Raw genomic sequence first — 26,107 nt, forward strand, 5'->3', positions numbered from 1 at the left:
CCCGGGAACTTTCCGGGCAGGAAAAATCAATTTATAATCTAATTATGTCATTAAATAAATTAAATGACATGTTTTCAAACGTTATTAAGTGTTAAAATAAATAAGTTAAAATTTGGTGTCAATACTATGCGGTACCAATGTTGAAATTAAAAGACATGTTTTCAAACGTTATTTGCCGTAAAATAACACTTTTTTTCCATGGTGCGCCTCCTTCCTTTTCTTTACATGTGCACCTCTATGCTATGCGATACGGTACCGGTTAAGCCAAAGCACTTATGAATAAATGAGTTGAGCCAAATCACTTTTTTTACCATAATCCCAAAGAAATAAAGGCACTTATGTTTTTACCTTTTTAACCGAAACCCGATTACCAAACCTAACCCAATGCTACCTAAACCAAGTATTTAACACAATTGTACATGAAGCCACACATCACCTAAGTAAAAACATAACAAAAACTTTCCACATCAAACTTTTCGGGTAGAAAAATTTAATTTACAATAAATAAAAGTATATAAAAAACATTTTTAACCTCTAAAGTATTCTTTTTCCCTTATCTTCATCACACTTTTTAATTCAGTTTTTTAAACTTTTTCTTGTTGTAAAATTCACATCACTATTATACTATTTCCAGTACACCAGTACTTGCTATTAAAATTCAATGCAGTAAGTAGTTCCAAAACATTCAAAAATATGTACAAATTCATTTTAAATGCAGTAAGTAGTTCCAAACATTCAAACATCAGCCCTAGTTCAAAAAACAAACAACACTTTCTTATTATTGTGATATAACATTAACAGGAAATAGTCCCCATGTTAAAGGCATTTACACACATAAACAAATCAACTTAAAACAAAACACTTGCCTAAAATTTGACACAAATATTTTAATTATATAAATGTTAAACTACTAATGCAAATATTAGAGTACACTAAATAATTGAAATACATAAATGAGAAAAAATCACAAATCGTTAAAGATTTCTTCAACCGACCTGGACATTCTGTTTTCAACCCGACCATCTTGCCACCTCCATATTCTATCTTCTTCAACCTATAATGGGTATCACATCACTATAAGGAGAACAAAAATGAACCCAAAAATAAAGAACGAAGGTAAAAAGTAGTATAGGTGGCAAAATGCGTCACTTAACCAACGGGTCAAAGTAAATATATTGTGTGAATTAAAACAGGCTGGGTTGGGCTGAGTCGCAAAAAACATACTTATCTACTTTTTTTAATCTTATAAATAACTTCCATGTAAAATATGATCACAAATATTTTAATAGGATTAAGACAATTTTAGAGGTTAAATGCACGAGTGCATGGCGGATGACTATCAACCCATTTGACCCATATTGTTTATAGTTAAATATTTTATCTTTACATGTTTGACCCGTTCAAAATAAAACACCAATCTATCTAAATAAACAAAAAAAAATATCATAACAAATTTTCAAGTGGAAAAACAGAAGGTCATTATATTCTTAATATACCATTGCAAAGGTCGTATGTTACGGTATCAACCGAATAAGATTAATCAGGAAAAAATAATATGATAACCGAGCTTAATACCTGGCGTATAAATGTGGATTTTCCTCCCATGTTAGGCCCGGTGAAAATTTGTGATAATTGACTGAGATAGAAACTATTGATTTGATTGGAATATAATGCCCCTAACCATTTTTTTTTTCAATTGCTTTGAATGTAATATAATATCATTAAACATTTTTTTTTTCAATTGCTTTGAATGTAATACAATACCGCGAAACATTCTTTTTTTCAATTTCACTCATTTAATCTTAGTCATTTATAGTGATGGACCCAGGAATTTTGCTATGGGGGTGCGGAATATTTTTAAATATTTTAGGCCCCTGGGTATATATAAAAAAATCGGTTCATATCAGGTCGGGTCATGTAAATCAAAAGAATATCAAACTAAAATTTATATAACCATAAAAAACATGTCAAACGTCATTATAAACATGTTTAAAATTGTTCCCTACAGGTTTTCTTTTTTTGAAATCTATGCAAAACATCATCTAGAATTTACCTTTTTAATGGTTTCTCATGAGAAATCTCGTCAAAACTTTCCTACTCATGGTTTCTATCACATATAAATTGTTCTATAATTTTTCAATTTTAATTTTCAAACCCTAGTAAAGCCTAGAACATCAAAAAAAACATCAAAGCAACAAAATCCTGCTACTAAAGTTTAGAACAATAAAAAAAATTCATCAACACACATAAAATTTCAAACCCTTTTAACATCTCTATAACCCTATCTCTCCTAAAAACCACATAATACAACAAAAAATAAAAATGAAAAATGAAGGTACCTCGTTAAATTTTGTATTCCAGGTGGTGGCGTGGCCTGGTGACTGCTTTCGTGCGTCAGTCGCTGCGCGATCAGAAGAGATGGAATGGGAGAAAGAATTGGAAGGGGTGGTTGGGTTGGGTTATTTTATTTCAGTTCAAATTTAATTAGGTTGGGTTAATTGGGTTTGGGTTACAATGGAATGTTTAGTGGGCTAGTGGCTAAATTGTTAAGGGAAAGTTATTATGTTAAATTGTTAAGTAAAGTGGTTAAAAAATAATTATATACACTATGTTATATTTTAATAAAAATCAATGTTTACATTTTTTTTAAATTCATAAGATTTTTTTTAAAGGGGGCAGTTAAAAATTTTCAAGGGGTACGGTCGAGATTTTGCGCGAAATTTAACCTTAAAACCTTTTTTTCAATGGGTATGGCCGCCCACCCACCCAAGTGGGTAGGTCCGCCCGTGGTCATTTATCTTAAATCTAATTGATAAGATTGCTTCCAAATCTTTCTATCAAAATAAATTTTCTAGTATTTCCTGACCCAACATCTATGACATATATAAAATAAACTAGGTTATAACCCGGGAATACTCCCGCGTTGTGAATCTTTATATCTAAAAAATATATATACATCTATATATATTAATTAATAAAAATATATCATGTAGTTGTGAATCTTTATAACCCGGGAACTTTCCGGGCAGGAAAAATCAATTTATAATCGAATTATGTCATTAAATAAATTAAATGACATGTTTCAAACGTTATTAAGTGTTAAAATAAATAAGTTAAAATTTGGTGTCAATACTATGCGGTACCAATGTTGAAATTAAAAGACATGTTTTCAAACGTTATTTGCCGTAAAATAACACTTTTTTTCCATGGTGCGCCTCCTTCCTTTTCTTTACATGTGCACCTCTATGCTATGCGATACGGTACCGGTTAAGCCAAAGCACTTATGAATAAATGAGTTGAGCCAAACCACTTTTTTTACCATAATCCCAAAGAAATAAAGGCACTTATGTTTTTACCTTTTTAACCGAAACCCGATTACCAAACCTGACCCAATGCTACCTAAACCGAGTATTTAACACAGTTGTACATGAAGCCACACATGACCTAAGTAAAAACATAACAAAAACTTTCCACATCAAACTTTTCGGGTAGAAAAATTTAATTTACAATAAATAAAAGTATATAAAAAACATTTTTAACCTCTAAAGTATTCTTTTTCCCTTATCTTCATCACACTTTTTAATTCGGTTTCTTAAACTTTTTCTTGTTGTAAACTTCACATCACTATTATACTATTTCCAGTACACCAGTACTTGCTATTAAATTCAATGCAGTAAGTAGTTCCAAAACATTCAAAAATATGTACAAATTCATTTTAAATGCAGTAAGTAGTTCCAAACATTCAAACATCAGCCCTAGTTCAAAAAACAAACAACACTTTCTTATTATTGTGATATAACATTAACAGGAAATAGTCCCCATATTAAAGGCATTTACACACAAAAACAAATCAACTTAAAACAAAACACTTGCCTAAAATTTGACACAAATATTTTAATTATATAAATGTTAAACTACTAATGCAAATATTAGAGTACACTAAATAATTGAAATACATGAATGAGAAAAAATCACAAATCGTTAAAGATTTCTTCAACCGACCTGGACATTCTGTTTTCAACCCGACCATCTTGCCACCTCCATATTCTATCTTCTTCAACCTATAATGGGTATCACATCACTATAAGGAGAACAAAAATGAACCCAAAAATAAAGAACGAAGGTAAAAAGTAGTATAGGTGGCAAAATGCGTCACTTAACCAACGGGTCAAAGTAAATATATTGTGTGAATTAAAACAGGCTGGGTTGGGATGAGCCGCAAAAAAACATATTTATCTACTTTTTTTAATCTTATAAATAACTTCCATGTAAAATATGATCACAAATATTTTAATAGGATTAAGACAATTTCAGAGGTTAAATGCACGAGTGCATGGCGGATGACTATCAACCCATTTGACTCATATTGTTTATAGTTAAATATTTTATCTTTACATGTTTGACCCGTTCAAAATAAAACACCAATCTGTCTAAATAAACAAAAAAAATATCATAGCAAATTTTCAAGTGGAAAAACAGAAGGTCATTATATTCTTGATGTACCATTGCAAAGGTCGTATGTTACGGTATCAACCGAATAAGATTAATCAGGAAAAAAATAATATGATAACCGAGCTTAATACATGGCGTATAAATGTGGATTTTCCTCCCATGTTAGGCCCGGTGAAAATTTGTGATAATTGAATGAGTTAGAAACTATTGATTTGAATGGAATATAATGCCCCTAACCATTTTTTTTCAATTGCTTTGAATGTAATATAATATCATTAAACATTTTTTTTTTCAATTGCTTTGAATGTAATACAATACCGCTAAACATTTTTTTTTCAATTTCACTCATTTAATCTTAGTCATTTACAGTGACGGACCCAAGAATTTTGCTATGGGGGTGCGGAATATTTTTAAATATTTTAGGCCCCTGGGTATATATAAAAAAAATCGGTTCATATCAGGTCGGGTCATGTAAAACAAAAGAATATCAAACTAAAATTTATATAACCATAAAAAAATATGTCAAACGTCATTATAAACATGTTTAAAATTGTTCCCTACAGGTTTTCTTTTTTTGAAATCTATGCAAAACATCATCTAGAATTTACCTTTTTAATGGTTTCTAGTGAGAAATCTCGTCAAAACTTTCCTACTCATGGTTTCTATCACATATAAATCGATCTATAATTTTTCATTTTTAATTTTCAAACCCTAGTAAAGTCTAGAACATCAAAAAAAACATCAAAGCAACAAAATCCTGCTACTAAAGTTTAGAACAATAAAAAAGAATTCATCAACACACATAAAATTTCAAACCCTTTTAACATCTCTATAACCCTATCTCTCCTAAAAACCACATAAAACAACAAAAAATAAAAAATGAAGGTACCTCGTTAAATTTTGTATTCCAGGTGGTGGTGGCGTGGCCTGGTGACTGCTTTCGTGCGTCAGTCGCTGCGCGATCAGAAGAGATGGAGTGGGAGAAAGAATTGGAAGGGGTGGTTGGGTTGGGTTATTTTATTTCAGTTCAAATTTAATTAGGTTGGGTTAATTGGGTTTGGGTTACAATGGAATGTTTACTGGGCTAGTGGCTAAATTGTTAAGGGAAAGTTATTATGTTAAATTGTTAAGTAAAGTGGTTAAAAAATAATTATATACACTATGTTATATTTTAATAAAAATCAATGTTTACATTTTTTTTTAAATTCATAAGATTTTTTTTAAAGGGGGCAGTTAAAAATTTTCAAGGGGTACGGTCGAGATTTTGCGCGAAATTTAACCTTAAAACCTTTTTTTCAAGGGGTATGGCCGCCCACCCACCCAAATGGGTAGGTCCGCCCGTGGTCATTTATCTTAAATCTAATTGATAAGATTGCTTCCAAATCTTTCTATCAAAATAATTTTTCTAGTATTTCCTGACCCAACATCTATGACATATATAAAATAAATATCAAATACTATTACATGTATATCTTTCAAATATTGGTGTTACGGACTCACGTGACATGATGCTGCCTATGTATACCCGACCGTATACAAATCCTTATATTACATTTTGTACAGGAAAAACAACTCTAATTTTCTCATATAATAAACTTTGGTTTTTGTGTATATCATCAATTTATGTACATTTGCATATCATAAGCAATTTTCAATTTTTTGTTGAACACGTATGAGATGTTGAATGATACTACTTTTTTTTAACAACAAATTTGGATTACTGACGGACCACTAGAGTATCATCGTGCCACTACCGAAACCACCCGATCATATCCATCTCCATGGCAATAATGCATATACACAAATTCAGGAGGAAACCCAATAAATTTGGGAAAAACTTCTTTGTGGGAATCGAATCCATAACCTAATGATTATAAGCTTTATCCTAACACTAAGATGACACTAGGCTATAATGCCATGTGCGAGACCCCAAGAACATATGCAATACATCCTAAGATGGAAGGATTTAAGTTAACATTCTTCACAATACTTTAGCATTGTTTAGGAAAGTTTTTGGGTGATATTTAGGAGCTCCGTCATTAAGGATTGGCCCTAAGGATGTACATGTGTGCCCTCCACTATTAAAATATTTTTTAAGCTTAAAAAATGAAATCATTATGATATAGCCTGTATATTTGTCAAACTATTAATAGTTAATTGTATTTATATCTGTTACATCAGAAAGTAATAGTTATGATTGAAAAACAAATTGCCATGTTAGTCTAAGATATAGAAATCAAATTTGCAAACCTATCTCTTATATTAAAGCAAAATAACTTTGCCACCTCACTTGATGAGGTGGTATGTGATGGCATGGCTCTTAATCAAGATAATTCAGAAAATAGGCGGGATTTCAATTCTCTTGATCCACCGTCTCCTTAAAACCGTGGCTTTATATCTTAGGAAATCATAAATTTCTCTCAATTTCTCTTCTCAATCAAATCCCTGTTTCCTTGGAAGTGCAGGTTAAGAAGAACATTGGTGACTCTTACCTTATTTTTACTATCATCGGTGATGGGGAGAGTGGAGGCGTATTCTTACATGGCTTGGCGGAATGTGCTTCCTGCTAAGAAGGTCAACCAAAAGACTCCCAAGGCTATATATCACGCTTTTAGACGTTACTCTTCCTACAGGATGGAAACAAATTTCAGAAAAGCAAATGAAAAAAAAAATTACTCATGTCATATCTAAAGTAGAAAATCAGTAATTTTGATTTTAAATGTTAAAATGCATCTTTCTATAATAAAACAAATACTAATTGTACTGATGTGCATTAGGTGTAATATATTTTACGTGTATATTTTAAGTCATTTTTACACTTTTTGGCCAAGTTTTAAATTTATAAACACGATATTCACTAACACTAAACACACATATGGGCAAGTGCACCCATCGTGGACGTATTATAGTGTTGGTAAAATACCGAGGTCGTCCAAGGACACAAGAACTTTTAGTACCGGTTTATCCTCAAGGTCTAATCAAATCAAAATGTTAGAAAAAGATTTTTAAACTAAAAAAATAAAACTAACTAAAATGCTGAAAAAGAAAATAAAAGTAAAAACAGATAGACAAGATGAATCACTTGGATCCGACTCGTGTGTAGTGTAACCTTTGATTATTTTCGCACTTTTGCACTTGTTTAAGAGATTATCTTAGTTATTGTAGTAGGCCCCTCTTTTGAAGGCGACGCTACCCTCAACCCAGTAGTTTGAGTCAGCAAGGATACAATCCTAAAGGGTCGGATTATTGAAAGATAATTAATTAAGTTATTAATGCATAATGTGGTAGGCCCCTCTTTTGAAGGCGACGTTACCCTCGGCTAAGTAGTCTGAGTCAGCAAGGATACAGTTCTAAGTAGCCGGGTTAAAGTTTTAATAGTAGTTTAACTTATGAGGGGGTCAAAGAGTTTGGACCCCCGCCATCCAATACCGTTGGGTATTAAAGGAGGTTCTACTAAATTTGACCCAGATACTTTGCAGGATCTATACACTGAACAATGGCAAGACTCTTACCAAACCGTTCCCTTAACCCCCGACTAGGTAGCCAACATACCTCCATATAGACCGTGGAGATATGAATGGTGAAAATATTTTATTTTATATAGACAGTAAAATAATGCCAAGACACCACAGATAAACGATAAGGAAGAATCACCTTCAACATAAGAAACTAGTAATTAAAGTCATTAATACAAAACCAATTAAAAAGTGCAAAAGATTAAAAATAAAAAGTATTACACTAAACACTTGTCTTCACCAAGTGATGTAAGAGACTTAGGCAAACATGGCATTTGATTGTCAAGAACTCTTACGATCAATCTTGGATCCCGAGATGACTCACACACTCTATGATGGACAATGGATGATGGTGGTGGATGATGGTGTTGTGATGGTGGTGGGTGAAGTGTGAGAGAGGTGGTGTGCCAAGGGATGAGTTACAAGAGCTCCAAGCACTCCTATTTATAGGCTGAACAGAAGCCTGGGCACGGCCCCGTGTCCATTGGGCACGGCCCCGTGTCCATCCGACTCTCTCTCTTCATTAATTCCAATTCGCAATTTCATTAAATGCGTCTGCAACAGTTGACCACGCCCATGTGTCCGCTGAGCACGGCCCTGTGGTGGGCAGTAGAAGCTTCTATCACTTTGTCTTTTCTGCTGACACTTGGGCACGCCCCCGTGCTCACTGAGCACGGGGCGTGTTCAGTCTTCTGCCTTCTTGTTTTGCTTTGGGAAGATGCTGTCGGGAGGTCGGGCATGCCACGTTTGTTCCTTTTCTTGTATTTATGTTAGATTTAGCTGTCTTTTTGCTTCTTTTGTTCATTTGAGCTCATTTAATCCTGAAAATACAAAAGGAAGACAAAAGCACACTTTTTCCAACATTAGCACTAAAAAAAGGTTAGTTTTATGCCACAATTGATGTAATTTATATGTTGCATTTTGTGCACATTAAATACTCCCACACTTGAATCTTTGCTTATCCTCAAGCAAAACTCTTTATAATGTGGCTTTTTCACTCTCAAATGGAATGGGTAGAAGAGAAGGTTTTTGGACTTGTCATAGAGTGTCGAGATTTCCAGGATTCTTTATTTAAGTTTTATTTTTATTTATTTACAATTCTATTCGTCATGATTTATTAAAAACGTTTCATAAGATAAATTACTTGTTAGGGCATAACATACCTTTTTAAAATTCCATTTATATACAAGTTCACATACCTCACTGGGGAGCACTCAACACTCGGCCGAATGTGTATTTTTAGTGAATCACTCGAGAGCGGCATGGAACTTACTCCTACCCTTGCCAAGCAATCAATCCTCTTCCTTTTTAACTATATACCTTTGTAAATATCAAGAGGACTTTTTGGGTGAAGGGTTAGGCTTGGGCTAAAGGTGGGTGGTTGGGTTAGTGGTTAGTAAAAGGGCGAAAAGCGTAAAAAGCATCGGTTTTTTTAAAGACTTTTTATTTTTCACAATTTTAATTTTTTTTTTTACTTTGATGAACCATTTCTTTCAAACAAGGTTAATTTTTGATGAACTTGTTTGTTTATTTGGTTTCATCAACTTTTTTTTTTTGAAAAGTCATAAGAAAAACCGAGCTTTGTTACTAAAATAAAGGGTTAAAATAAAAAGGTTTAGGTGGGTAAAATAGGTGATTGTTTTGGATTAAGAAATGAAAAGGTTTAGACTCAAAGGAGTTAACTAGGGGGATTTTTGGGTAGGTGGTAAAAAAATGAAAAATAATGGTGTAGAAAGAAAAAAAGGTTAGTCCTAATGCCTCCATCATTTACTTACTCGGGTTTAAGTTGGTAAGGACCAGGAATGCATCGTCGTGGCAAGTTCTAGAGTCGTACGAACCAAGCGGCTATTCACACAAGAAACGAAAAATGAGCATTTAGTGTAAAGATATATATTTGTATGCTCAATAAAGGCTCAAAACTCACTTTTGTGGGAATGGGTTTTTATGTGATCAAGTATATATAATCAAATTTTAACTAAGCTTGTCATGCCGTTTCATAATTTTCTTATGTTGGTTCTTTTTATCACGACGCTATCGGTTGTAAACTTGTAAAAATATAACATTGTTAGAACTTGAAATTCCCAACTTAAACTTAGACAAGTAAAAAAATGAATTTTTTTTTGAAAAAAAATTTGGGGTGATTAGCGGTTCCAATAGAGTTTTGTGTAAGGCTTGTTAATTAGGATTTGCAAGATTCAAAGTTTTAGCATCCCCCCACACTTAAATTACGCATTGTCCTCAATGTGTCCCAAAAATAAGTTTTTAGGTTGATTGAATGTGTAAAAGGGTGTTAAAATCAAAATTTTATGTTACTGGCATTCTGGACACGGCCCCGTGGTGACCGGGCACGGCCCCGTGTTCAGGTGCCACTGACAAAATTTAATAAAGAGGAACAGAAGCCTGGACACGGGGGCGTGTTCAGTGAACACGGCCCGTGTCCAGTTACCTAAACTGGGCGATTGCTGCAGATTGTGCAGCAAGGGGCCGTGTTGGGCGGACACGGCCCGTGCTGAACTTGCTGTAATGAAGAAATTTTTGTCGGATGACCCTGTTTTCGTGCATGGGGTGATGTTTCTCGTTTCCCTTGTTATCCTTGACCATCCCGAGTGTGTTTTATTTATTACAACACCATCCAAACATTAAAACCATCATTTCATTCAAATCACAGAGAGATACATAGCGTTCCTAGAAAATTAAAAACAAAGAAGAGAAATAAAAAGTTAAAAGTCCTAAACTAGATAGGTCAAGTGATACATAAAATTATCATAAGAAGTCCTACTTTCTCATTAAGATCCAAAATCCCGGAATTAGTTTTCCGGTATTGAGGAGTGTAGTAGGGCTCTTGGCCAAGGGTTATCTTCCTAGATGTTGTTAAAGCCATTCTTCTATCTCTCGTGGGAGGAAGAAGGCGGCTTCGTTTTCCTCAACATCTTGCGGAGGAGGGGAAACACCAACCGGAACCCCTTGTAAAATGTCTCGAGGAGGCCTCGGGTGCATGTTGTACCACTCGGCTGGTATGATGACTTCAGGCACCACGTTCCATGCCTTTGGGTTATTATAGGTACCAAAGGAGGAGATGCGAGAATGTTCAACCTCTGGTGCAAGAGGTTGACCTCCCGGAGACACCCTTCTAGTCCCACCGTTAGGTGATTGATACGGTCGACCAATGCTTCTTCCACCCCCATCAGTTCATTAATAGCTTCTCTTAAGGCGTAAACATAGTTTACAAGAGAGTCTTTCGCCGTTGATGACCTCCTCCCCTGCCGGTTGTTCATTGAGTGCGATGAAGACGTTCCGCTTGTTCTGCTCGCCATTCTGGGAAAACAGATCAAAAAGAGCTCAATTTTTACGAAACAGTCCCTCGGACACGGCCCCGTGTTCAATGAACACGGCCCCGTGTTCAATGAACACGGCCCCGTGTCCAGTCGTCTGCAGGGTTTCAAAGCAAGGAATCTTGGAGTTTTAAATTATTTCCTTAGTTCATAGGTTAATTTTAAGCATAAATAATTCAAAACAAAGTTGCACAACTTATTTTAAACAAGATTCCTTGAATAATAACCTTACAAATACCACAATAAAGGTTGGAATCATGAAGCTTCCAAACTTTAATGGAGGTAGTGATTGAAAATTGAGGAAGAAGGCAATGAACAAAAATGGAAAAGACAAGATGGCTCTTGAGAACCTTATTTTAGAACATACCTAGGATAGTATGAGTGAAGATCTCAGGAATCTCTATCTTTTGAAGTGGTCCAAATGAGCAGGAATCTTGCTGCATTTATAGAAAACGACAGCACGCTGGACACGGCCCCGTGTTGGCTGGGCACGGCCCCGTGTGCAGACAGAATCCTGACACATTTTTGTCCGTATTCTAATGAAACCAGAAGAGAATCTTTTGGTGGACACGGGGGCGTGTTGACCTGGGCACGGCCCCGTGTCTTGAAGCTGTCTTATGGAAGTTGCCTATTTTTAAGGAACTTATCCGGATCGGGCGGTTCCTTACTGGATGGAACAACCCCAAAGTGCCTAAGATACCTTAATTGCTCTAGACTAAGACGAGAACGCAAGAGGTTGTCGGTGAGGGTGATTCCTATGCTAAATGTAGGTGGACAAGTCCAACGCTTTTCCGGGCTCTCGTTAAAGAAGGTGTATGCCGAATCGCTCAGGTCTATGTGTGCATCGAACGAAGTCGATGGGGAGTCCTTCACGGCACAATCGGCACAAGGACGACTATCGTCCAAGTCCTCGCTAGAGTGGAAGGTATTGTTGGAAGCAATGAGGTTGTTTTTATTTGAATGCGAACCCAACAATTCTTGTTGGTCATCGTCTTGAGATGAATTAAGGAAATCCATCTTTAGTTCTTTTAACCAATTAAGAACTAGATCTTCTAGTTGAAATAGTTCGTCGAGGAGCATTTCTCCTAGAATATCTGGTTGAGCGCATTCGAGGTAGAGATAAGGATTATTTTTACTTTCGCCCCTCTTAAGGCTACAGGAAAATGATGGGTCTATATAGTGGGGCTTATAGTTTAGAAAATAGCATTCTAATTCTTTATGACCGCCACCACATAATTGACACCACGTACCATAAGAGTGCCGAAAGTAAAAAATATCATTATCACTCATGTTTGTGTCAGAAATTACCAACCATCGGGATCTTACGGTTCTGTTTTCAGTAACTGAATCTTGGGCACGGGGGCGTGTTGAGTGGGCACGGCCCTGTGTTCAGCTTACTGTCTGACTTAAAACAGGATTGCCAGTTCCAATGATTGGGCACGGGGCGTGTTCAGTGGGCATGACCCGTGCTGAGTTCTGCAGAAGCTGAAAAACTAAGAAAATCCTAAAGAAAATAAAAATAAAATAGAAAAAATGATTAGGCCGCTGATTCCTAACTTTCTTAAAATCCTTGTGTCCCCGGCAACGGCGCCAAAAACTTGATGTGCGTTAGGTGTAATATATTTTAGGTGTATATTTTAAGCCCTTTTTACACTTTTTAGCCAAGTTTTAAATTTATAAACACGATATTCACTAACACTAAACACACATATGGGCAAGTGCATCCATCTTGGACGTAGTATAGTGTTGGTAAGATACCGAGGTCGTCCAAGGACATAAGAGCTTTTAGTACCGGTTTATCCTCAACGTCTAATCAAATCAAAATGTTTGAAAAAGATTTTTAAACTAAAAAATAAAACTAACTAAAATGCTGAAAAAGAAAATAAAAGTAAAAACAGATAGACAAGATGAATCACTTGGATCCGACTCGTGTGTAGTGTAACCTTTGATTATTTCCGCACTTGTTTAAGAGATTATCTTAGTTATTGTAGTAGGCCCCTCTTTTGTAGGCGACGTTACCTTCAACCCAGTAGTTTGAGTCAGCAAGAATACAATCCTAAAGGGTCGGATTATTGAAAGATAATTAATTAAGTTATTAATGCATAATGTGGTAGGCCGCTCTTTTGAAGGCGACGTTACCCTCGGCTAAGTAGTCTGAGTCAGCAAGGATACAGTCCTAAGTAGTTGGGTTAAAGTTTTAATAGTAGTTTAACTTATGAGGGGGTCAAAGAGTTTGGACCCCCGCCATCCAATACCGTTGGGTATTGAAGGAGGTCCTACTAAATTTGACCCAAGTCCTTTGCAGGATCTATACACTGAACAATGGCAAGACTCTTACCAAACTGTTCCCTTAACCCCCGACCAGGTAGCCAACATACCTCCATATAGACCGTGGAGATATGAATGGTGAAAATCTTTTATTTTATATAGACAGTAAAATAATGCCAAGACACCACGGACAAACGATAAGGAAGAATCACCTTCAACATAAGAAACTAGTAATTAAAGTCATTAATACAAAACCAATTAAAAAGTACAAAAGATTAAAAATAAAAAGTATTACACTAAACACTTGTCTTCACCAAGTGATGTAAGAGACGTAGGCAAACATGACCTTTGATTGTCAAGAACTCTTACGATCAATCTTGGATCCCGAGACGACTCACACACTCTATGATGGACAATGGATGATGGTGGTGGATGATGGTATTGTGATGGTGGTGGGTGGTGGGTGAAGTGTGAGAGAGGTGGTGTGCCAAGGGATAAGTTGCAAGAGCTCCAAGCACTCCTATTTATAGGCTGAACAGAAGCCTGGGCACGGCCCCGTGTCCATCCGACTCTCTCTCTTCATTAATTGCAATTCGCAATTTCATTAAATGCGTCTGCAACAGTTGACCACGCCCCCGTGTCCGCTGAGCACGGCCCCGTGGTGGGCAGTAGAAGCTTCTATCACTTTGTCTTTTCTGCTGACACTTGGGCATGCCCCCGTGCTCACTGAGCACGAGGCGTGTTCAGTCTTCTACCTTCTTGTTTTGCTTTGGGAATATGTTGTCGGGAGGTCGGGCATGCCACGTTTGTTCCTTTTCTTGTATTTATGTTAGATTTAGCTGTCTTTTTGCTTCTTTTGTTCATTTGAGCTCATTTAATCCTGAAAATACAAAAAGAAGACAAAAGCACACTTTTTCCAACATTAGCACTAAAAAAAGGTTAGTTTTATGCCACAATTGATGTAATTTATATGTTGCATTTTGTGCACATCATGTACCAAAACCAGAACACACTGATTCTCCAAAAAATTGGAAAAAGTAAACATGGAATTTGTGCTTTGGCACTAAAACAATAAATTATATGAAATCCCAAAATTAAAGTTAAAAATAACTCACTTCACCTTAAAATCATAATCAATCCTTTTGACCACAAAAGTCAAAATGCACATATTCCCTGAAAATAATTAAGAACAATATTATAAAACAATAATGTACCTGTCCTCAGATACAGATACACGGGAGGAGTGAAAGCAAGATTCATGCTATAACTTTTTCCATCCAGGTTATTCTTCATCAAGCCAAAGCATGGAAGTCAAGGATTAGCTTCCTGCAAGAATCTAATGTGTGAACATCGGTTTTCAAATTTAATAATGTGAAATATAGAAATAAAAAAGTTAAAGGTTTGACCTCATCAAACAAAATTCTATAGGCATTGAGATCGTGATAAAAAGCACCCCCTTTATTTGTTCAAAATTCAAGAGCTTCGACTAGATGTAACACCACTCGTAACCTCATTGCCCATTTCATTGGTTGTGATTTCCCTGAATCAACAGAGAACTACTTTAATCTTTTAAACTAATAATAAAAAACATTATGCTTTGCATGAGTGAGTGACTGTGAACAAATTATGGATATGTAGATGTTTTTCTTGTTCCTTTAGTTAAAAAAACAAAGAACTGCTTACAATGAAAATATGTTTTGCAAGGGTGTTATTGGGCAAATACTCAGTCACAGGTAGTCGTTCTTTGTTTTCACAACAGTAACCAAGAAGATTTAAAAATTTTCAATATTCAAACCCAAACTAAAGAATTGGGAATATTTAAAGAATTTGACAAGAATTGCGAATATTTAGAAAATTTCAAGAATCAAAATCAAACTGAAGATTGAATCGAATCATTCCATCCAATTAAACATCACACATTCGAACTACGATTCAGTGTGTTTTCAAAATAAGCGAAAAAAAACTCAAAAAAGTACACAAAAATGAATGATCTTGGAGAATTTCCAACTGACTTTGATTTGTTCAATTCCTCAAAAGGATTCATGTTTGATCAAATTTAACAAACCAGGCATTTAAATTGCACATACTATACACAATGATTTACATGGCAGGTTTGAATTTTCAACAGATAAGAATATTAAAATAGGATCAGGATTTCGAATAGCAACTTTAAAACAACTTTAGGGTTCTAGCAAATTACATTATATAACACATATAAAAACCAAAATAACCATTTAAATATTTAATCTTTAAAGCATACAAAACAAAACCCACAAAGGAAACACCAAAATTAGCACAAAAGAAAAAAAACTTACCTTTTGTTGCATAACTTTTCTTGTTTGCTGATCAAGGTGTGAAAAGAAAGGGTCAAACTTCACCACTTTAAGTTTCATCATCATACTTTTATATCAGTCAGTACATATTAACTCCCGATCTCAAATTGCCACCAAAACATTTCCAGGACCAATTACTTTATTCTATAACACAAATGAATTAGAAGGTAGGGGTTTCAAAATAAAATTATGCACTGAAAAATCTGAAACGCGATGTTAGATTTTAGAAAAAATACACTAAAAACCATTAAAAAGCTTGAACAATTCTTGAATGTTGATTTTTAAGAACCCTAAAACATGAACATAGGGATGATAATAAATCAAGATTAATATACATTAAACATGAATCATCAAAGAAAGTTACATTTAGAACATCAATAATCGAGAAAAAAAGTTACCTGGTTGCTTCCAATCGCGATAGAAGATCACGATATCTAGGGTTTTTGAGACAGAAAAGCAAAAACTATTAAAGGGATGGTTGCTTCTAATAGCGATCGAAGATGCAGATATCCATGAATCTTGAAACTGAATTGTTAAGGAGATCGTGCATTATCTAGGGTTTTTTATTTGAAAACAAAATGTGAAAGGAAAGGATTTGTAATTTAGTCAAAGTTAAATGGGATTCAAAGAGAGGATCAGAATACACTTGGGAGCTAGAATCAGATAAATGGCCAAACCGAGAGCAACCATGGTAAATAAATAAGTAAGAGGGAATAAAATAAATGCAAGGCATAATTGTCGTAGTTAAAATAATAGTATGTTTTTGAATTTTAATGTAATAGACCTATAAGATTGTGTGTTTGCTATTTTAAATAAAGTTTGGTTATAAAATATATCAAAGTGTTTATATTAAATAATAGTTCGTAATTGATATACATCCAGATGGAACACGCCGTAAATGAACTAGTTAATGAAATTAATCAGTCAGAACATAATAACGAGGATCACTTCTTAAATCGGCAAGACATAGAAAACATCGTTGCCCAGGGAATAGTTAATGCTATTCCAGCAATTGTAGCTGCGGTAAAAAGTCTCGTTGAGCCCTCGCAAGCTCACCCTAGTAAACGTACGCACGACGATACTGCTAGTAATAGTATCAATGGAGGCGGTAATAATAATGACAGAATTCAAGCCCCAATACATAAAAGGATGAAAGCTGCAACACCTGCTTGCACTTACAAAGAATTCCTTGCCTGTAAACTTGTGGAATTTGCAGGCAACGAAGGGGCGACTGCGGCACTGCGTTGGTTAGAGAAAACCGAGGCAGTAATCAAAATAAGTAAATGTGCCGAGGAAGATAAGGTCATGTACGCTTCTCACCTTTTCAAGGAAGAGGCGTCAGAAAATTACCCAAGGATTTCGTGTGGGTAATAGTAGCAATTTCAGAAAAAGAGGAACCGGGCGGTTTTCCACTATCCATTCTGCGGTACCTGTAAAAAGAAGCATTTTGGAAAATGAAAAGGGTACTGTAGTTTCTGCAAAACTCCAGGACATCAAGAAGAAGACTGCAGAAGGAAGAAAACAACAGTCTGCTATAATTGTGGAGAAATTGGGCATTTCAGGCCAGAATGCCCTAAATTGGTCAAACCAGCAGACAACAAGGCTAAACCTGCAGAAGGAACTACCAAGAAGAACGCAAGAGCCTTTCAATTGACTACTCAGGAAGCCGAACTAATTCCTGACATCATAGCTGGTACGTTTTTAGTTCACGACGTTTATGCAAAAGTATTATTTGACTCTGGTGCAAACCAAAGTTTTATAAATACTTCGTTTTGCCAAGCTCTTAATTTACCTTTAACCAACCTTAGGCAGATTTTTACAGTCGAAACGGCAGATGGGAATTCTGTTAAAATAAATAAGGTTTTGCGAGAAGGGAAGATAGAACTTTTAGGCCATAAATTTTCTGCAAACCTGTTACCCATGAATTTAGCCGGATTCGATGTCGTGTTAGGAATGGATTGGTTAATAGCCAACCATGCTCGAATTCTCTGTGATAAAAATTCCATAGAAATCCATACACCCACAGGAGAATTAGTAATAATTACCGGAGATAAACCACAAAAGCCACTGAAATGTATTTCAGTAATGAAGTTGGCCATTTATTCAAGAAAATAAGGAATAGTATATATGGTTTCGGTAATATTAATACCAAAAGTAAGAAACTGGAAGACATCCCGATAGTATCAGAATACCCAGACGTCTTTCCAGAAGACCTACCAGGATTACCACACGACAGGGAGGTAGAATTTAGAATTCATCTAATTCCAGGAACTGTACCGATAGCTAAGGCACCCTATCGGTTAGCACCTACTGAAATGTTAGAATTAAAGAAACAGTTAGATGAATTGCTAAGTAAAGGGTTTATACAACCAAGTTCCTCTCCATGGGGAGCCCCGGTGTTGTTCGTAAAGAAGAAAGACGGATCGATGAGAATGTGTATCGACTATAGGGAATTAAACAAAGTTACAATTAAGAATCGATACCCATTACCGAGGATTGATGATCTTTTGATCAATTGCAAGGAGCTAGATATTTTTCTAAGATAGATTTGCGCTCCGGATATCATCAATTGAAGGTACAAGAAGAAGACATACCTAAAATTGCTTTCAGAACTAGGTATGGACATTACGAGTTTACAGTCATGCCCTTCGGATTAACAAATGCTCCAGCAGCGTTTATGGACATGATGAATAGAATCTATAAACCGTATTTGGATAAATTTGTAATCGTATTCATCGACGATATACTTATTTACTCCAAAAGTCAGGAGGAACATTGTGAGCACTTGCATGCACTCTTAACTTTGTTAAGAAAGGAAAAGCTTTACGCCAAATTCTCAAAGTGTGAATTCTGGCTCCAAGAAGTGCAATTTCTAGGACACATGGTGAATCACAAGGGTATTCACGTAGATCCCTCCAAGATAGAAGCGATCACCAAATGGAAGGCCCCGCAATCAGCTACAGAAATTAGAAGTTTCCTAGGATTAGCTGGATACTACAGACGCTTTATTAAGGATTTTTCTAAGATAGCAGTTCCATTAACTAAGCTAACCTGTAAAGCCATAAAATTTGAATGGGGACCTAGACAAGAGGAAGCTTTTAGGATTTTAAAGCAAAAGTTAACAAATGCCTCAATCTTAGCATTACCAGAAGGAACAGAAGATTTTGAAGTCTATTGCGATGCTTCTATGCTAGGATTAGGATGTGTGTTAATGCAACGCAAAAAGGTAATTGCGTATGCCTCAAGGCAATTGAAAAAGCACGAGGAAAACTACACGACTCATGACTTAGAATTTGGAGCGGAAATTTTTGCCCTGAAAATTTGGAGACATTATCTGTATGGAAGTAAGTTTACAGTTTATACAGATCATAAAAGCTTAAGGTACATATTTGGGCAAAAGGAATTAAACATGAGGCAAAGAAGATGGATGGAAATCCTAAGCGATTACGACTGTGATATTCAATATCACGAGGGAAAGACAAATGTAGTTGCAGATGCCTTAAGTCGTAAGTATTATGAGAAACAAAAGCGAGTTCGTGCTCTTAGATTAAATCTCCAGATAGATTTAATGGAACAATTAAAGAATGTTCAAACCACAACAATCAAGGATGATGCTGAAGAAATGAAAGGAAGAGTAAAAGAATTAGACCAAGGATCTGATGAAATTTGGAGATTCCATAAGAAAAGAATTTGGGTACCTAAACAGGGAAATTTAAGAAATAAGATTTTAGAAGAAGCCCATAAATCTAGATAAACCATGCATCCTGGTAATAATAAAATGTACCAAGATTTAAGAAATCATTTCTGGTGGATAGGTATGAAAAAGGATATAGCTAGTTATGTATCTAAGTGTCTTACTTGTTCACAAGTTAAGGCAGAACACCAGAAACCTTTAGGGTTACTTCAACAGTTAGAAATGCCTGTATGGAAATGGGAACTGATAACTATGGATTTTGTTACTAAGTTACCCAAAACCAGAAAAGGTAATGATGCGATTTGGGTAATTGTAGATCGATTAACCAAGTCAGCTCATTTCCTACCCATGAAAGAAACTTTCAGCATGGCAAGATTAGCAAAATTATACGTAGATGAAATAGTATCCCTACATGGAGTTCCATTCTCTATTGTATCAGATAGGGATAGTCGTTTTACTTCACATTTCTGGACAAGTTTCCAAGAAGCCATGGGAACACGATTAAATTTAAGTACAACTTATCATCCCCAAACAGACGGACAAAGTGAAAGAACCATTCAAACATTGGTAGACATGCTCAGGGTATGTGTAATAGATCTTGGTGGAAACTGGGATGATCATTTACCCTTAATTGAATTCTCCTATAACAATAGTTATCATTCGAGCATCGAAGCTGCCCCGTTCGAAGCACTATACGGACGAAAGTGTAGAACTCCGGTTTGTTGGGCAGAAATAGGAAAAAGTCAATTATCAGGTCCTGAAATTGTGCAAGAAACCACGGACAAAATCACGCAAATCAAAGAAAGACTGAAAACGGCCCGAGATCGTCAGAAAAGCTATGCAGACAATCGCCGCAAGCCACTAGAGTTTCAAGTCGGAGACAAAGTACTCTTGAAAGTTTCACCGTGGAAAGGAGTGGTACGATTCGGAAAGAAAGGAAAGCTAAGTCCAAGGTACGTAGGACCTTTCAAAGTAATTCAACAAATAGGACCAGTTGCCTATCGCTTACAACTACCAGAAGAATTAGCTGGAGTACATGATGTATTTCATGTATCCAACCTCAAGAAATGTTTATCCGACGAATCCCTGGTAGTACCTTTTCAAGATATAGAGGTAAACGAAAAGCTGAAATTTGTAGAGAAACCACTGCAAATAGAAGATAGAAAGATCAAGTTTCTCAAACACGAACGACTAACTAAGGATCAAGATTCACTGCAGTAGTGGCTAACATATAAAGATCTGACCATTTTTTCATCTAATTCGTCTTCCCATGGCGGTTTTTACCTACCTTCTGAGTTTCCTTATTAACTATTACTTCTTTTGAATTGGACGTCCCTATTTTCTCTTGGCTTTTTCTAATAATCCAATCTCTATTCTCAGGAGAGAGTGGGTTTTCATAGGATGCTTTACGAATAAATATTCCTTCATTGGTATTCACTGAATATCTTGAGGAATTTGATTGGGACGAGGTTCTCTTAGTCTTTTGGGCACTATTTAGTTGATGGTAAATATCCGAAAGCTTTTGCTTACCCATTCTGTACATTAACAAGTAATCAATTAACACGAAAAGACAAATAAAGAAACAAATAATTCACACAAACATGTACAGCCAAAACTGTCGTTTTTGCGACTATTTGATTTTATAAGGGTTTACCCCCCTTGAGTTTTAGGGGCCCTGATCCTGATTCTGAATGTTCTGAAAATTTTCGGGTTTATACAGGATCACTTGGGTTTCTCAATTAGGGTTTCCTTATTGGACAATTAACATACTAAGTAATAATTTTAGTGAGAGTTGTTACAGCTGCTGCCGCTTAGGGTTTAGGTCTTTGTTTTTTTTATACTAACAATTATATTTTCAAAGTTTACAATTAAGCCCTCAAAGTTTATCCAACTTAACTAATTGAGTTATCACTTTAATTAACTAAACTTTTTTTTTAAACAAACTAACTAGATTAGTAATGTTAATTAATTTAGTTAGTAAAACAATTAAATAAATAAATAAGTTAATCAATAAATGAGTTAAATTGAAGAATAAATCCCTTATATGGTTATTTATTCCGCGAGAGAAAAAGAATTTACGAGGTTCAAAGGTTAGGATTTAGATTTTCAAAACGGGTCGGATTTTGAGAATCCATTTTGACGGATGTTACAGCGGAGATGTATCGTGAAAATGATAGCCTCTCGTCCAAGTGGGGTGACATAAATACACACGTCACTGCGTTCAACGCTTGTTTCCATAAGGCGAAGAACTCGCCAAGGAGCGGTGAAACCGAGGCTGACTTTATCAAGAATGCCATGGTATCATACAGAGAAAACAAGAAGCACGAGTTCAAGTACATGCATTGTTGGGATGTATGTATGTACGCTTCTAAATGGGCGAGAGTCCCTACTGCTAGCGAATCAACTTCACCCAAAAGGGCAAGAACACCCTCGTCCCAAGCTCAGTCTGACATCCGATCGATTGAAACTATCCAACGGATGTTTAAGTGCTGCCCGCATTAGGGTTATACTTTGTTATTCGTCGTGATTCCGACAGGATGTTTGGGTGTCGCCCAAATCCGGGCTATACTCTATCATTCGTTGTGAATCCGCTGGATGTTTAAGTATCGCACTTTGTCGTTTGTTGTGAGGGTTTTAATCTCGTGAATTGTCGTAAAGGCTGTATTAGTTACTAACCCAGTTTGTGTGCATTGTTATGTAAATTAGGTTAAACAAGGCTAATCAGTAGGCTTATACACTGCTCGTTAAATCTACAAAGTGAGTCATTCTCTTTTTTATCAACTCTTTTACAATACTCCAAATTATTTTCCAAAGTTATACAGGGATTAAGTCGTGGTTATCTTGAATCACTGGCTAGTGGGGTATTGTGCACATTACTTAGTTTCTCACGGTTAGGTTAATAAGCCCTAACACAGGTTAGGCAAATAAGTCCTAATAGTGATAATCGTCACTACTTGGGTGAAAGGACCCAATAGTGGCATGACCATTGTCACCAGGAAGTGACACCGGAGCCAGATAAAAATAAGATACTGCCATTGTAATCGCTCTTATGCTGTAATTTATAACTATGTGTCATTTTATTTAAACTGAATGATTCACTCAGTATTTCCCCGCTGACAAAATATTTTTACAACATGTTTTAGGTGACCTACTTTGAATCAAGTACAAGTGCTCAGGAGCACTCCCAAGCTTAAAGTAGTGGCTCGAAAAAATAAACATGTTTTGTAAAATAAAGGAATTATGAAATTCCTCCACTGTATATTACAGGGTTTATCCCGAATTATAAATAAATAAAACTCGGGCATTTTCAAGTTTATAATGATACTGTTAAGACTTTCGCTGTAAATCTAAATACCACGGGTTTCTGTCCCGTGGCTCCTGGACCGAGTCAAACCGGGCACGGGGGCCGTGACAGAAAAAGGTGGTATCAGAGCCACTGATTTAAGCCAATTAAGTATTTAGAAATACTTAATTTATCTGATTGCCATTCTATGATTTCGTGAAAATTTTAATTTACAAAATTTTAACTTATGATTGTGTGTGTCTTTGTGTATGCTAACAGCATGAATGAACTATCAGAAGCTCTTCAAAATTTTAATCTCTACCCTGTGAGAATAGAAGTTTCCAGAGACTTTAAGGGTTACCTAGCTAATGTAGATAAACCTACAGAATTTCAAGCTCCACCTCCAGAAAAGCACAAGCCAAAGAAAAGAAAAGAAATTGAGAGCTGGAGAAGCGTGCGAAAAAGGAAACCCACCACTAGACAAAATTCTAAGATAGAAAATCCCAGTGATAAAGAAAAAAAAGGATAGAAATTGGAGAAAGCTCTAGGCAAGTTGAGAAACTACCATCTCAGGAGGAATTAGATTACATACTAGCAAGCTGTGATATCATTAGACCTATTAACACTAACCTTTATCCTTATTTTGCCAACACCCAACTTCCAATAAATTGAAACCAGCTATTCCAGACCCCCTAATCCACACCCAACCTTTAGGAAAAATGGATGAGTGGTGGACTAACGACTGGCAGTTTCAAAACCTCCTTAATAACCCTTATACCTTTCTTCCTCTATTCGACCCGGAACCTATACCAAACCCACCAATGAGTAACGAAAACCTAGCTGAACTCCGCCACTGCGGCGAGGAATTAGTGGATGCAGGAAATAGGATTCAGGAGATAGGAGAACAGATCTCCTGGAAGTACGACGAGAGGGAACGTCGTTTCTGAAAAACCAGTTAACAGAGATTGTAGAGGGTGGTGTGGTTGTAATGTATAATAATAATAATCATAGTAAAATATCAATCTTGTAAAATAGTCTAAAATAAAACGTTGTAAGATAATCAGTGTGCACGGACACATACTATTAAAACTATTATTAATTATAATATATATATATATATAATAAAATATAATTAAATCAAGTTATAATAAAATAATAAAATTTAATCAAACTAAACATCTAAATGAAAGATGTCATATTGCAATTAATGTAGGCTAGTGTATGTGTAAAAAAATTAGAAGAAATGGAATCTTGATGTCTCTTGATGTATACGTGTAGGTTTTGAGAAACTTCAAAAGGCTTTGCTAAAGCCTATAAATAAAGAAACCTTAAGTTGAAAAAGATTGCTCTCACCTCCTGTATGCATCGCCAACTTTCCCTTTTCATTATTCTATTTTTAATTTTTATTGATAATAATAATAAAGCCCTACCCCGTTTTAAGTGTTTTAACTCCCGATCACCGCTACCCTTTCCGATTGATCTGAGCCCCATAACGCATGTCAAGGCTCTGCCTAACTAAGTTCATTGGGGTTCTGTCTCGTGACATAAGGACAAGGTTGAATTAGGGGTACTATACTTACCACGAATGCATTATATATTTTTAATAGCTTAGAAGTTATACCCAAGATTTATACCAGGAGATTTTCTAGTTGAACCCTAAAGTTACAAAGTGAGTCCATTCTCTTTTCTCACCAAAACTATTAATTATTATTTTACTTTGTCCAAAAAGAAACCCTAATTGAGACCCCCAAGTAATCCTGCATAACCCCTAAAATTTTCAGAATAATCAGAATCAGAATCAGGGCCTCTAAAACTCAGAGGGGGTAAACCCTAGTTGATATTATCAACACAGTTTTTCATAGAAATCGAATTTTCTCGTTCTGTCGACTCACACAGGCTACAAACACACGGGGCTACCCTATGGTAGGGTGGTGCCCCTCGCGCCACGCGAGGGGAGCTGTTTTCCAGATATAAATAGAGGGGTGTGGGACTTAGATTTCTGCGTTGGTTCGACGTTAAAATTCGTTCTGTGCACTGAGATATCGTTCGTTTACTATAAAAAACACACACGATCACGAAACGTTGCTACGATACAGGGTATTAACTCGATCACTGCTACGATTCAATATCCGATCGATTGAAACTATCCGAGGGATGTTTAAGTGCTCCTCAAACCCGGGTTATACTTTATCATTCGTCGTGATTCCGACAGGATGTTTGAGTGTCGCCCGAACTCGGGCTATACTCTGTCATTCGTTGCGAATCCGCTGGATGTTTAAGTATCGCACTTTGTTATTCGTCGTGAAGGTTTTAATCTCGTGAGCTTATCCCATCTATTTGCTTTCAAAATCATGTTTGGTTTTAAAGTTATAATTACATGGATTAAGTTTTTGTAATCTTCAATTACTGCCGGTATGTGGGGTTTTGTATACATTACTTGATATCCGTCACCATTGGACAACGAGTTAGCCAATAGGTGATCTGACCATAGTCACAGATACAGTCGAGTGACAAATACCGATTTGGGGTAATTGGTTAATAGAAGCATTGTAATCACCCTTAATACTGTGGATTATAACAATGTTCCATTTTAAACAAAAAGAATGAACTCACTCAGTATTTCCTGCTGACAAAACCTTTTTAAAACGCGTTTCAGGTAATTACAGTAGATCGGAATAAGAGCTGGATACGGCACCAAAAGGCTTACAGAAGTGGCTTGATTTATAAATTAAATTAAATTAAGAAAAGTTGTTTTATGTATTCGGGTTTATCCCATATTAAAGCTACCTTTGTAAAAAATGAGTTTTATCCCATCTATTTAATAAATAAAATCCGGTGTTTCTAAACTCTGATATTTTTCCTAACTCACGGTCCTGATGAAATTTCCGCTGCAATATTTTTCTAAATAACCACCAGTACCACTTGGCTGCTCGCGGCTCCCGATTCCATCCAGGGTGGGGTCGGGGGACGTGACAAGTAGGCCCTAGCTGATCCGGGTCAGCACACTAGGCTCGACACATTGCACGACACGTGGCAGCACCGGGCTGCGCCTCATGTCCCTTCTCTCGTGGCCCGCGTAAAACCAGGGGTAGGTCTTCGCGGCCCGCCACAGCTTTTAAAAATTTGATTTTTAATTTAATTTAATAAAATAAAGGTATTCAGGGCCCGTTTGCGTATACGAGGTGTATTTTAGGACATATTGGGGCACTCTAAATATTTTTAGTAGGGGT

The 26,107-nt window shown here is 35.9% G+C and overlaps 1 long non-coding RNA gene across 1 annotated transcript; it reads right to left on the minus strand.

Moving 5' to 3' along the window:
* Positions 1-848: 848 nt before the first annotated feature.
* Positions 849-1,619, minus strand: LOC118485979. The gene is made up of 2 exons (XR_004877835.1): positions 1,576-1,619; positions 849-1,054 (listed from the first exon to the last, which is right to left on the minus strand). It is a non-coding gene; the product is annotated as an uncharacterized LOC118485979 (long non-coding RNA).
* Between the last annotated feature and the right edge of the window lie 24,488 nt (positions 1,620-26,107).

Source organism: Helianthus annuus, chromosome 13, assembly GCF_002127325.2.
Source record: "Helianthus annuus cultivar XRQ/B chromosome 13, HanXRQr2.0-SUNRISE, whole genome shotgun sequence".
Classification (NCBI taxonomy): Eukaryota; Viridiplantae; Streptophyta; class Magnoliopsida; order Asterales; family Asteraceae; genus Helianthus; species Helianthus annuus.